Raw genomic sequence first — 13,218 nt, 5'->3', positions numbered from 1 at the left:
ATTTAATCCTTAGTATTTGCTATATATAATATATATATATATATATATATATATATATATATATATATATATATATATATATATATATATATATATATATATATATATATATATATATACCCCTAATCCCTCTCATGTATCCAGAATGCAACTCCATCTTGGATTCTTTATAATGTGCTCGTCACATGCAGTGATTACTGGATACATTGATTTAAAAGCTCAAGATCGAGGCAACTGGTGAATCTAACCAAGGCCCTTTGCATCAATAGAAGTAAGAGGAGATGATAATTTTGTCAAGAAAAAAATAAATGCCAGGAATTAAGCTATAAGCTTATTCCTGGTATTTATTTTTTTTTTCTTGACAAAATCATCATCTCCTACTTCTATTGATGCAAAGGGCCTTGGTTAGATTCACCAGTTGCCTCAATCTTGGGCTTTTAAATCCATGCTTCTTTACTCATCATTTCCTACTTCACGTTTCATAGTCCTCAGCCATGTAGGCCTGGATCTTCCAACTCTTCTAGTGCCTTGTGGAGCCCAGTTGAAAGTTTGGTAAAGTAATCTCTCTTGGGGAGTGCAAAGAGCATGCCCAAACCATCTCCATCTATCCTTCACCATGATTTCATCCTCACATGGCACTCAATTAATCTTTCTTATAGTTTTGTTTCTAATCCTGTCCTACCATGTAAGTCCCTATATTCTTCTGTGGGCTTTGTTCTCAAATCTACAAAATCTGTTGGATATTGTTTTGTTGTTGTACCACGACTCGTATCCATACAATAACATCAATCTCACTAAACTGACATATTACCTGATTTTCATATGTAATTTCAGGCGATTTGATTTCCAAATTTTACTTAACCTAGCTATTGTCTGATTTGCTTTTTTCAACCTTTCATTAAACTCAAATTTTAATGATCCTTATAGTTCCTAAATATTTAAATGATTCTACCCCATTAATCCTTTTTCCTTCCAATGATATTTCATCTTCCATTGCATATTCCATTCTCATCATCTCTGTCTTTCTACTATTTATCGACCTCAACCTCTTGTGATTTTTCTTGCATTCTGGGAAGCAAGCTTTGCAAGTCCTGTGCTGTTGTGCTAATAAGGACAGTGTCATTATCATACTCTAGGTCAGCTAATTTCTTGTTACCAATCCACTCCAATCCTTCTCCACCATCCCCAACTGTTCTCTGCATAACAAAATCCACGAGGAGGATAAACAACGTAGGTGACATCACATTCCCTTGGAGTACTCCACAGTTCACTGGAAATTCATTGGATAGGACTCAACTAACATAACTTTGCATTTACTATGCCCATGAACAGACTTAATAAAATTTACATATTTAAGAGGAACTCCATAATAACACAGGTCTCTACACAAAATTGGCCGGTGCTGCACACTATCAAAGGCTTTTTCATAGTCCACAAATGCCATCAAAAGTGGATGCTTTAGAATGAGCATACTATATATTTTCATGACAACTGATGCAAGTGTGATGCCTCTAATTATTGCAATCAGTCAGAGGTCTCCTTTTTTGGCCATTTTCACCAACACTCCTAACTCTCATTCATCAGGTTTTGCCTCTTCACGCCACATTCTACAAAATAATCTTGTAAGTACTCTGGGAGTCACTTCATTTTTGGCCAATATCATCTTAGCAGTTATTCTATCGTATCCAGGGGCTTTCCATCTCTTTGATTTTTTAATGATAGCTTCAACTTCAAACATACTGAATTAATTCATGGGCACATCAAGATCTTCCTCAGCTTCAGGTATATCAGTCAAATTATTCCCTTTATATCTCCTATTCATGACCTCACTAAAGTGTTCTATCCCATGTTGCCTTTCTTCATCTTCTGGCATTATACCAGATCCATCTCTCTATTTGATGGGTAAATGCTTCTTCTTTTTTGTCCCAGTAGAGATTTCATTAATAATTCTATGAGCAATTCTTACACCATAGCCACTCCCTAAATTTATAACTTTGTCAGCCTCATCTGATTTTCTGTATAAATATTCTCTCCAGTCATTCCTGGCTTTTCTCTTAACTTCATTATCAATACTGGAATACTTAGCATGCTCTACCTTGTCATTTTCATTTCTTCTTTGAAAATTTTTAACAATCAATTTCTGTTTTTTTGTCCTTTTTATAGTATCCCAAATATTTTATATCCATGTTTTTCTCCTTGTAACTGCCTGTCCCAAAACTTCACTACCAACTTATTGATAATGTTCTTAGTATCACACCATTCTTCATTAATTGTCTGCTCTTCGTCTCTTAAAGTCTCTTAAGATTGCAAATCAATTCCTACCTTCATTTGCAGATGTTTCTCTGTGCTCATCTTTTATAAGTATAGTTGTATCAAACCTACGTATTCTATCTACATTTCTCTTTGGTGCTTTCAGTTTCGATTTCAGTGTGGCAACAAGAAGCTGGTGATCACTACCAATATAGCTTCTTACATTTCTTAAAGTCCTCCTCCTTTCTATATTAATAGCTATGTGATCTATTTGATTTTTTTAATTGCCACATGGTGAATTCCATATATATTTGTGGATGTCCTTGTGGTGGAAAAGAGTACCTCCAATAGCAAGATTCTTTGTTGAATAAAAATTAATAGAATGTGCCCCATTTTCATTTGCAACTTCGCCAAGACCCTCAACAGCCGTCACATTTTCTATACCTAGATTATTCCTTCCAATTTTAGCATTGAAGTCTCCAGTCAATTTTCATATCTCTCCGGGATCTCATCTATGACACTCTGCAGTTCTTCATAGTATTCATTTTTCTTTTCTTCTGGGGAATCATTTGTTGGTGCATAGCAAACTATAATAATCATATTGCACTGCTTTGATTTAAACTGCTAGTAACACACTACTATTTACAGCTCTTTATTCCGTTAATGCCTTTTCTGCTCTTTGTGTCATCATCATTTCTACCCCCTTCTCTTCCAACTCCATCTGTTCTTCAGTAGAAGTATATATTGCCTGGGTCTAAGATTTCTTTATCAATCATCTTACAACATGTTTCAGTTAGAGCCAAGATATCCAAACTATATTTCATAAATTCATTCTCCACTTGCTATTACTTCCCAATCTGATTCATGGTTCTAACATTCCAATTACCAATTTTAAATTTTTCTTTATTATTTATAAAGCGGGAGATTCTTAGCACCCTCCTATGCCAGGGACTAGGGGCCATTCTGTAACTTTTGCTTCCCATAGACTGACTAAATCCATAGAGGATTCATTGGCTAAATTCATTAAAGTATAGCCATTTCTTTGTGATGTGCAGTGCCTATCTAATTAAGGCAGTGAATCCTTGCCGGTCCATACTAATTTCTGTAATATCATCCGCTAGACATCAGGAGTAAAAGCCGAAAAAACATCTTATCTATTGCCTTAAACCCAATCCATCACCCTGCTGCTAGTGACGTCGAGATTAGGGGGTTATTTACTCCACACCCAAAGTTCTCGTTACTTCATCAAAGTGCTCATCCGCTTATATAACCATTGGCAAACATGGATTGCTAAGATATACCGCCTAGATAAAGTAATTTTGGCCTACACTTGCCATCTCCTTTGCACTGCGTAGGTCAATAGCTGCCTAGAATATAGAGTAGCCACCACTTTATGAAAACCAGATGTCTCTAAGAGTCCGTTTGGATCCTAAATACTTTGCCAGTCCAACTTCATCTAGGTCCAACTTCCTACCCGCAACTGTTCCATCAGCTGATCCTATTATCGCTAGCTAAGTAGGCTGTGGATGTATAAAGAATTAATGTGCATTTAAATAATAACCCTTTTACCCCCAATGGACGTACTGGTATGTTTCACAAAACTCATCCCTTTACCCCCATGGACGTACCGGTACGTCCTTGCAAAAAACTGCTATTTACATCTTTTGCATATTTTTGATAACTTTATGAAAAACTTTAGGCATTTTCCAAAATAATGAGACCAACCTGACCTCTTTATGATGAAAATTGAGGCTGTTTGCGCAATTTAAAAAAAAATATATTGCAAAATGTGCTTGAAAAAAAAAACGCCTGGGGGTTAAGGGTTGGAGAGTTCCAAATAGCTCGGGGGTAAAAGGGTTATAATTAATTGAATTAATCTTTAATCTGTATAAATTTTCTTCATTTTACTAACCAGCAATATCAAAAATTCCTATAGCTATTTGTTCGTAATATGTGAAATGCTTTTAAATAAGTATTGATCTGCTCTGCATTTTATTTCCTTTACTTTTAACGACCAACCATTCAGACTTATTGTCTTGCATTATTATGTATTTTACCTGTATACTTATGTGTATTCGATGCATATGTTATCAAGGTAAACTGCATTTCTTTATAATTACACTATGAAACTAACATAAGTTATCAATAAAGAATTCAGAAAATATTTAGGGCACGCACTATGAAAATCACTTTTATTTCTCTCATTTTTGGCATCCAACCATTTAAAGCTGTTTCTCGCATTATTGTACATTCTTACTGCATATGGATATATTTTCTATTCTATAAGTAAGCCATCAAGGTAAATTACTCTTGTTACATTATTATTACGCCATTGAACTAACATACATTATCAATAAAGAATAGAGAGAATATTTAATGCAGAATCTTTTTTAAACTCAGCTAGAAATCAGATTAAAGGAAAATATTAACCCCAATTAAAGAAAAAAAAATATTTAGTAAGTAATCTTAGAGCAGTTTGCATACAGGGGCTGACGTTGGGTGACAGGACAAGATGGGTTACTGGCTGAAGGTGGAGGAGGAAGTGGATGAGACAGAAAGTTCATTAGCAATTGAAGATAGGCAATGATGTAAATGAACTGGTAACATTGCATGTTGATGGAGCAGATTACGAATGAAGTCTGTTTACCCTCTTGAAGAATCGATGCAGAGATGTCTGGGTGGTGGCTCTTTTCTCTTCCTGGTAATTAATATGGTAGCACTCTAGGGCAATATGAATGACAGATTGAATCTTTGAGAACCATTCAGAGGATTCTGACATCTTTTTCTTGAATCCCTTGGTTGGTTATTTAACCAGTTCTGTTTCTACATTGTTGTCTCTCTTCCGCTTTGTTAGCTCATGACTTCAGCTCAGGGTTAATAAATTGTTGAATACAGTTATTGATCCATCCATGTTTTCGAATCCCTGAAAATCTTTAACAAACTGCAGAAACACTTTCTTCCATGCCATATTCATGTTTTTTTTTTTTCAAAACTTTGGACCATACAAAGTCTATATTCTTGACAGACATTTTAAATATAGTCTTTCCAAAACTGCCTTAAGATTATTTTTCCATCTTCAATGCCTGCTGAACAATATGTAAATAATATTGTTAAAATGCCATTGTTTTTCCCTGGTCAATTGGCTAGATAGGTGACAGTGTTTTGGGGGAAGAAAGAAAAGCTTATTGTCTAAATGAAAATCCTCTATTAATGGTGGGTGACATGGAGCATTGTCCAGCAGCAAGAGAATGTTCGCCAACATTTTATTTATCTCTGAGATGAAATGATGGAAGAATCTGTCTTGAACAGCAGCAGCTTTTGACCCAATCTTTGGGGTAACTTTTCCACACAACATGAAGAGAGGTCTTGGCTATGTTTTAAGGGCTCCTGGATTCTCTGCATGGTACAACAATAGAGATTTTACCTTCATATCCCTTGAAAAACTGCCAGCAAGGAGTGGAGTTAGCCTATAATATACAACTTTAAAGCCAGGCATTAATTTTTTTCCATTGAAATAAATTATTTGGGTCAGCATCCTCTTTCAGTATCATCCAATTCCATGAACATTGAGTATCTGTTAGGGTAAAACCTTCTCTTAAATAACTTCCCTAAGTGTTTTGGGGAATACCCTAGTGGTTAGTTCATCAGCCGTCGCTGTCCCACCTGGTATTTTTCACATTATTAAAGTTTGCTTAAACCTTAGACACAATTCAACCAACCCTAGTTGATCATAAAGAGAGTGATCTCTGATGCCTCACAATGTTTTGCTTTCAAGTCTTGGTAAAGACTTTTGGGATTTTCTTGAATATGCATCTTGCTTAGTAGCACTATTCACTGATACTGATCCTGGATCCAGTTACTAAGAAGCTTTCCATTCCTTATCGCTTTTTCTCCTCTTTGAAAGAGTAGTTTGATACATCAGCACTGAACTCTTCACATTATTTTTTTTTCTGTAGCAGCAGTAGGGGATTCAGCGTTATGAAGCTTCATCTGTGGTGGATAACGGCTGAGGGTGGGCTGTGTCACCCTAGCAGTACCAGCCGAACTCGGTTGAGTCCCTTGTCAGGCTGAGAGGAACGTAAAGAGAGGTCCCCTTTTTTGTTTCATTTGTTTGATGTCGGCAACCCCCCAAATTGGGGGAAGTGCCTTGGTATATGATGTATGTATGTTCTTAAATTATTGTACCAATGGTGGACTCATTTTTATTAAAGGCACATGCAATGTCTACAATTTTCCTACCTTTTTCTACTCTCACTCATATATGCATTTTCATCTCCATGGTTATTCAATGTTGTCTCTTAGTAGTACCCTGCATTTAAAGATTTTATTTATTAGCAGAAATGATGGGCTCAAAGGAGAAAATTAAACTGATACCAAGACAAGATTGGGTAACTAATTATTCTAGGACGATTCACAAAGTCTGAAATATCGAAAGCATAAAAACTAAACTATTTTAGAATATCTAGCCCTTCTTTGTAATTATTATAACAATTTAATGACTCTATCCACAAAGAAGAGGGATAATTGAGAAGTGTACTTTCCCTGGCAAAAAAACTGTCTCTAAATACTTAAGGAAAAGAACTGTATCAGAACAACTTCAACTTATTAGGAAGTTTTTGATAATATAACATTTTAAACATTAGACTTAGCCGGTGGATATATATAATGTATAGCTAATGTCTCTGACGTCACGGCAGAAAATTCAAAACTCGCGGGCAATCGCAGATTGGGAAGCTAGGTGTACTACTAGCGCCACCACTCGCCAGGATACTGGAATCATTCCACAAGTCTTCAGTTCTTCTCTGCCGCTGTGGCGACAACATAGGAACTTTCATGCTCGCGCATAACCTCCTGTTTTCTACAGCTTTGGTGAAGTACTTGTTTTTTGGTTAATGGCTTTCGCTTGTTTAGTTTTTCTTAAGACTTTTCTTTAAACTCTTTTTGATTTGACTATTTTTGACCCTTGCTTGTTTGATCTCTCTCTGGATATTCCAAAATGGCCGACCCTTCCCGTGTATAGGAAATGTGTGAAAGGCTGTAAGACCCGCCTTCCAAAGGCCTCTATTGATCCCCACTCTATTTGTAACAAATGTAGAGGTAAAATATGTCAGTTTAGGGGATCGATGTGATGAGTGTGTTATTTTATCTGATACCGAGAGGCTTGAATATGAGAAGTACACTCGTAAGTTAGAGAGAGATAGGGTTAGAAGAAGCTCTTCTCACTATAGAGAATTTTCCTCTCCCCATGTCCCTGTACCTATTCCTTCCCCTGTAGTGGTAGTCCATGAACCCCCTACTAGCACTAACGAGCCTTCACTGATGGACATGATGAAGGCGATCCATGCCCTTGGTGCCAAGGTCGAGTCGCTTGCTACGGACAGGAACCAGCTTATGTCCGACGTTAAATTGTTGAAAAGTGCCAGTGTTAGTGATAAAAGTGCGAAGAATGTGTTCAGTGTTGCGGAGGGTACGTCTGTTCGTACTTGTTGTTCACCCAGTCCTAGACCGCTTTCAAGCTCCCCAACCCCTGAGAGAAGGAATGTCAAACGACGAAAGGGAACGATAGGTTTTAATCCACGAACAGACGTCCCCTCACGAGTTGCGGTTGACGTTGCTCGTAACGATCGCCCTTATCATGGGAGAGGTGAGGCTAAGTTCTCCTCATTCTCTGATGACATTAACGTCAGTAGAAAAAACTGGTGTCAGGATTCCAGACCTCTCAAGAGGAAATTGATCCCTTCAGATCAAAGTCAACGTCCTGGATGCAGTCATTGGAGCAGTCCAGAACGTCTGCCTTCATCGTATGAAGGTACACCTGCCAAACGTCCCCTTAAAACGTCTGGTATGGTTGCTCCGGAGACTCCTTTGCAGGGTCGCGGTTCTGTGGTTTCGTCTGGACGTTCCAGACGTGACGTGAGTGCTGTTGCTCCCGTTGTCATCAATGACGTTGCGGAACGGACGTTACCGAAGTCACGCTCTGACACACTTGTGACTGACCCTAATTTTAGCATGCTGCAGGGCATGCAGATGAAACTTTCCTCCTTCATGCAGTCTTACCGTCCAGCCCATGAACGACAGGAACCCTCGCTTGCGGAGCGTCACGGTTCTAATAAGCTTGACCCTTCTCACCATGCTGCCAAGCGTGAAGTTTCACGTCACGCTGACGTGACCCCCAGTATCAGCATGCTGTCAAACGTGACGCCGAGCATCAGGTTCGATGTGATGTTGAACGTCAGTCGATGCAATCCCGACGTTACGTCGATCTTCCTTCTCTTCCTGCTACCCATCGGCAAGCTGATGCAGGTTGTCAAGCTGTTCCACACAGTTCCCGACACCTCGTTGACTCTCCACCTCGCATACACGTCGAGGTTCCGGATGAATTTTTTTCTGAGGAGGAAGTGGATGATCCCCTTTCCACAGCTGTACCTTTGGATACCTTGTCAGAGGAAGAGAAACCTAGATCCACGCAACATTCTTTGGATTTTAAAAAGATTATGACTGTTTTTAAGGAAGTTTTTCCTTCACATTTTGTACCTGTTGCACCACGCTCTGCTCCTTCAGAGTTCACCTTGGGGACGACTACGCAAGCTCCCCTGTTTACTAAATTGGTGCTCTCTCGGTCATCTAAGAGAGCTTTGCGTTTGCTGGTAGACTGGTTGCAGTCCAAAAGGAGTCTTGGCAAGTCAGCCTAAGCTTGCTTCTCGTTCGAGCGTCTGGTATGAGACAGGAGAAGTTCTCGGCTTGGGAGTACCTACCTCTGCCCAGGGGGACTTCTCAAGCCTGGTAGACTCTCCTTGTCGTCTGGCCATGAGACGCTCGAAAATTTTTTGGACAACTTCGGAACTCGACCATCTGCTCAAGGGCGTCTTCCGTGCCTTTTGAAGTGTTCAACTTTCTAGACTGGGCATTGCCTTATTGCCTTATTTTTTGTTTGGGTTCCCGCAGGTCCCTCAGTGTGAGGCACCTCGTATATCCACCAGAGAGTTGCTAATGCATCTTCCAGTGTATGCTAATGCATCTTGGGAGCCTTGAGTAAGAAAGTGTCTGTTTTTAATAATAATGTGTCTGTGGTTCAGATTATGTCCTGCATGGACAAAGCCGTAAAGGATGGATCAAATGAGCTGGCTGCTCTTTATACGGCGGGTGTCCTTAAGAAGAGAGAAACGTTGTGCTCCTTCCCGGCTACGGGAGTTACTCCTTGTCAGAAGTCGGAGCTTCCGTTTGCACCGCTTTCTCGTTCGCTTTTTCCCCAAGAGCTTGTAAGGGAAATAGCTTCATCGCTAGCCTTGATGGACACCCATAACCTGGTATCTAAAACGGCTCACAAGGTGCTGCCTTCGTCGTTTTCAGGCAGCAGACCGACGGTGGAAACCCCTGCATCTAGGTTCATTCTTCCCTTTCTTGGTAGAGCCTCCAACAGAGGCAACTCTCGCTCTGATGGAAGATGAGGTAAAAGGAGGGGAGCTAGATCAAGTTGTGGCAGAGTCTGACTGCCCTCAACTTCAGACAGCAGTAGGGGCCAGATTGAAGAACTTCTGGCAGGCTTGGGAGAGAAGAGGAGCAGATCAGTGGTCCGTCCTCTTGTTGAAGGAGGTGTACAAAATACCCTTTGTAAAGAAACCCCCTCTAGTCCAAGAGCCAATAGATCTCTCTCCCAGATACCGGGAGGATGCAACAAGGCAAGCTTTGCGCCTGCAGGTGTCCCTTTTGTTAAAAAAGGGGGCTGTGGAGAAGGTGCTAAACCACCAGTCTCCAGGCTTTTACAACCGCCTCTTCCTAGTTCCAAAGAACTCAGGAGGTTGGAGACCAGTGCTGGATGTGAGCGCGTTCATTCTGAAATCGAAGTTCACAATGGAGACCTCCAAGTCTGTGCTAGCAGCAGTAAGGGAAGGCGACTGGATGGTCTCTCTAGACCTCCAAGACGCATACTTCCACATCCCAATTCATCCGACCTTCCAACACTATCTAAGGTTCTTATACGGGAAGGAAGTCTTCCAATTTCGAGCTCTGTGCTTCGGTCTCAGCACCGCTCCTCTTGTGTTTACGAAGCTCATGCGGAACGTGGCGAGCTTCCAGTATTCGACAGGTATCAGAGCCTCCCTATACCTAGACGACTGGTTACTCAGGGCGTCGTCCTTCGATTGCTTTCTGAAGGATCTCAGATTGACTTTGGCCTTAACGAATGAGTTGGGTCCCCTAGTCAACGAGGAGAAGTCTCAACTGACCCCATCTCTAACAATTCTCTATTTGGGGATGGAGATACGGAGTCTAGTTTTTCGGGCTTTTCCATCGCCCACAAGACTAGAACAAGCTCTCATAAAGATTCGTCTTTACCGAAGGAAGAGCGTTTGTTCTGTAAGGAAGTGGATGAGTCTGCTGGGAACACTCGTCACTGGAGCAGTTTGTTTCCCTAGGGAGACTCAATCTTCGCCCTCTCCAGTTTCACCTCAACCAGCAATGGGGCAAGGAGAAGGGCTTAGAAGCAGTGATCATTCCGCTTCTGGAGACGGTCAAGAGTTGCCTGAAATGGTGGGATGACAATCTCAGACTTCAGGAGTGCCTCTCTCTAGCACACTAGAACCCAGACCATGTGTTATGCTCAGACGCCTCGGACTCGGGGTGGGGAGCAACACTAGGCAAACTAGAATGCTCGGGCCTATGGACCAAAGACCAGGAGAGTCTTCACATCAACCAGAAGGAGCTTCCGGCAGTTCTTTTGGCCCTTCAAAGTTTCGAAAGACTAATCCTAAACAAGGTAGTGCAAGTAAACGCAGACAACACCACAGCGTTAGCCTACATCTCCAAACAAGGCGGGACCCACTCGCAGTCCCTTTACTTCACTGCAAGGGAGCTTCGGGTTTGGACGATCACCTTACTAACAAGATTCATACAGGGAGAAAGGAACGTGATGGCAGACTGCCTCAGCAGAAGAGGCCAAGTCATTCCCACAGAATGGACTCTGCATCAGGAGGTTTGCGAGAAACTATGGCGGATATGGGGACGTCCGTCCATAGACCTATTTGCAACCTCAAGAACGAAGAGGCTTCCAACATACTGCTCTCCAGTTCCAGATCTAGATCTTCTACCATCAGGATCTACCAGTCCAAATGGGAGGTATTTCGAGATTGGTGCAAAGTCACCTCAATTTCCTCGCCCAATACTCTTATAGCACAAATCGCTGACTTCCTGCTACACCTTAGGAGTGAACGTAACTTTTCCTCCTCTACCATTAAAGGTTACAGGAGCATGTTAGCTGTGGTTTTCAGGTACAGGAACCTAGACCCCTCTAACAATAAAGACCCTCAAGACCTTCTCAAGTCTTTCGAGACTTCCAAGGAGCATAGGATAGTGACACCAGCTTGGAATCTGGATGTTGTCATGAAATTTCTTATGTCTGAGAAATTTGAACCTTTACACTTATCCTCTTTTAAAAATCTCACCTTAAAGGCACTTTTTCTAGTGAGTCTAGCGACTGCAAAGAGAGTTAGTGAGGTTCATGCCTACAGTAAGAATATCGGCTTCTGTACTGGGAAGGCAGTATGCTCCTTGGAACTTGGTTTCTTGGCCAAGAATGAGCGTCCTTCCCATCCATGGCCGAAATCTTTTGAGATTCCCAATCTGTCAGATGTGGTTGGTGACGAGATAGAGAAGGTCCTGTGCCCTGTGAGAGCACTTGAATTTTACCTAGACAGAACCAAAAATTTACGAGGCGAGTCTGAAGCCTTATGGTGTTCGGTCAAGAAGCCCTCCTTACCGATGTCAAAGAACGCCTTATTGTATTTTGTCACGTTCTTGATTAGAGAGGCTCACGCTCACTGCGGTGAGGCTGACCTTAGATTGCTCAAAGTAAGAACACATGAAGTCAGAGCTGTGGTAACTTCAGTGGCTTTCAAGCAAAATCGATCCCTACGAAGCATTATGGACACAACCTTTTGGAGGAGTAAATCTGTGTTCGCTTCACACTATTTAAAGAATGTCCAGACTCTTTACGAGGACTGCTACACTCTGGGACCATTCGTAGCAGCGAGTGCAGTAGTGGGTGAAAGTTCTACCACTACATTCCCCTAATCCTAATACCTTTTTTCTTCTCTTGAAACTATTGTCTTTTTGGTTGTATGTGGAGACTGGGACAGTCTTCCGCAATCATTTGATTTTAGCGGGTGGTCAAACTTGTTTCTTGAGAGCGCCCAGATCAAGGGTATTGTTTGAGGTCCTGTCATAGAGGTGTTCACTCATGATATGGCAGCTCCTAGAGGTCTTTCAGCCCCCTGAGTGGATCGCTGGGCTTCATAAGGATAGCGGACTGATGAGGCAGAGAATCATAAAAGTCAGCTTCCTTATCAGGTACGAACCCTTAAGTTTGTTTTTATCAAAACTCTTGAGTTATATTCCTGTGTTGTTTACTGCTGGTCTCTTACCCTCCACTAAAGGTGTCAATCAGCTATATATATATCCACCGGCTAAGTCTAATGTTTAAAAATGATATTTTCATTATAAAATAAATTTTTTAACATACCCGGTGGATACATATATGATTAAACTCCCTCCCTTCCACCCCTCTAGAGACCTATGGGCAGAGAAGACCTGAGGACTTGTGGAATGGTTCCAGTATCCTGGCGAGTGGTGGCGCTAGTAGTACACCAAGCTTCCCAATCTGCGATTGCCCGCGAGTTTTGAATTTTCTGCCGTGACGTCAGAGACGTTAGCTATATATATATATCCACCGGGTAAGTATGTTCAAAAATTTATTTTATAATGAAAATATCATTTTAAAGATAAAAAGATTATAAGTATACTCCTAGTCATGATAAACAACATGCCTTGGAACCAATTCTCATTATACTATATAGCCTGATGGCTCTATATCTTCAATAGGTGTTAGATGTTCTGCAGTATCCTCAGACTAAACAAGTTGTCTCTCATTACCTAGTGAAGCATCCATTATTACATGTGAACTATATGCAATTT

At 40.9% G+C, this 13,218-nt stretch overlaps 1 protein-coding gene across 1 annotated transcript in view; it reads left to right on the top strand.

Moving 5' to 3' along the window:
• Positions 1–13,218, top strand: part of RasGAP1 (Ras GTPase activating protein 1) — a 373,291-nt gene that overhangs the window by 250,604 nt on the left and 109,469 nt on the right. The gene's annotated exons all lie outside the window — the stretch shown is intronic.

This window comes from Palaemon carinicauda, chromosome 9, assembly GCF_036898095.1.
Source record: "Palaemon carinicauda isolate YSFRI2023 chromosome 9, ASM3689809v2, whole genome shotgun sequence".
Taxonomy (NCBI): Eukaryota; Metazoa; Arthropoda; class Malacostraca; order Decapoda; family Palaemonidae; genus Palaemon; species Palaemon carinicauda.
Note: the sequence above shows the minus strand (reverse complement) of the source record. Positions and strands in the feature narration are given on the sequence as shown.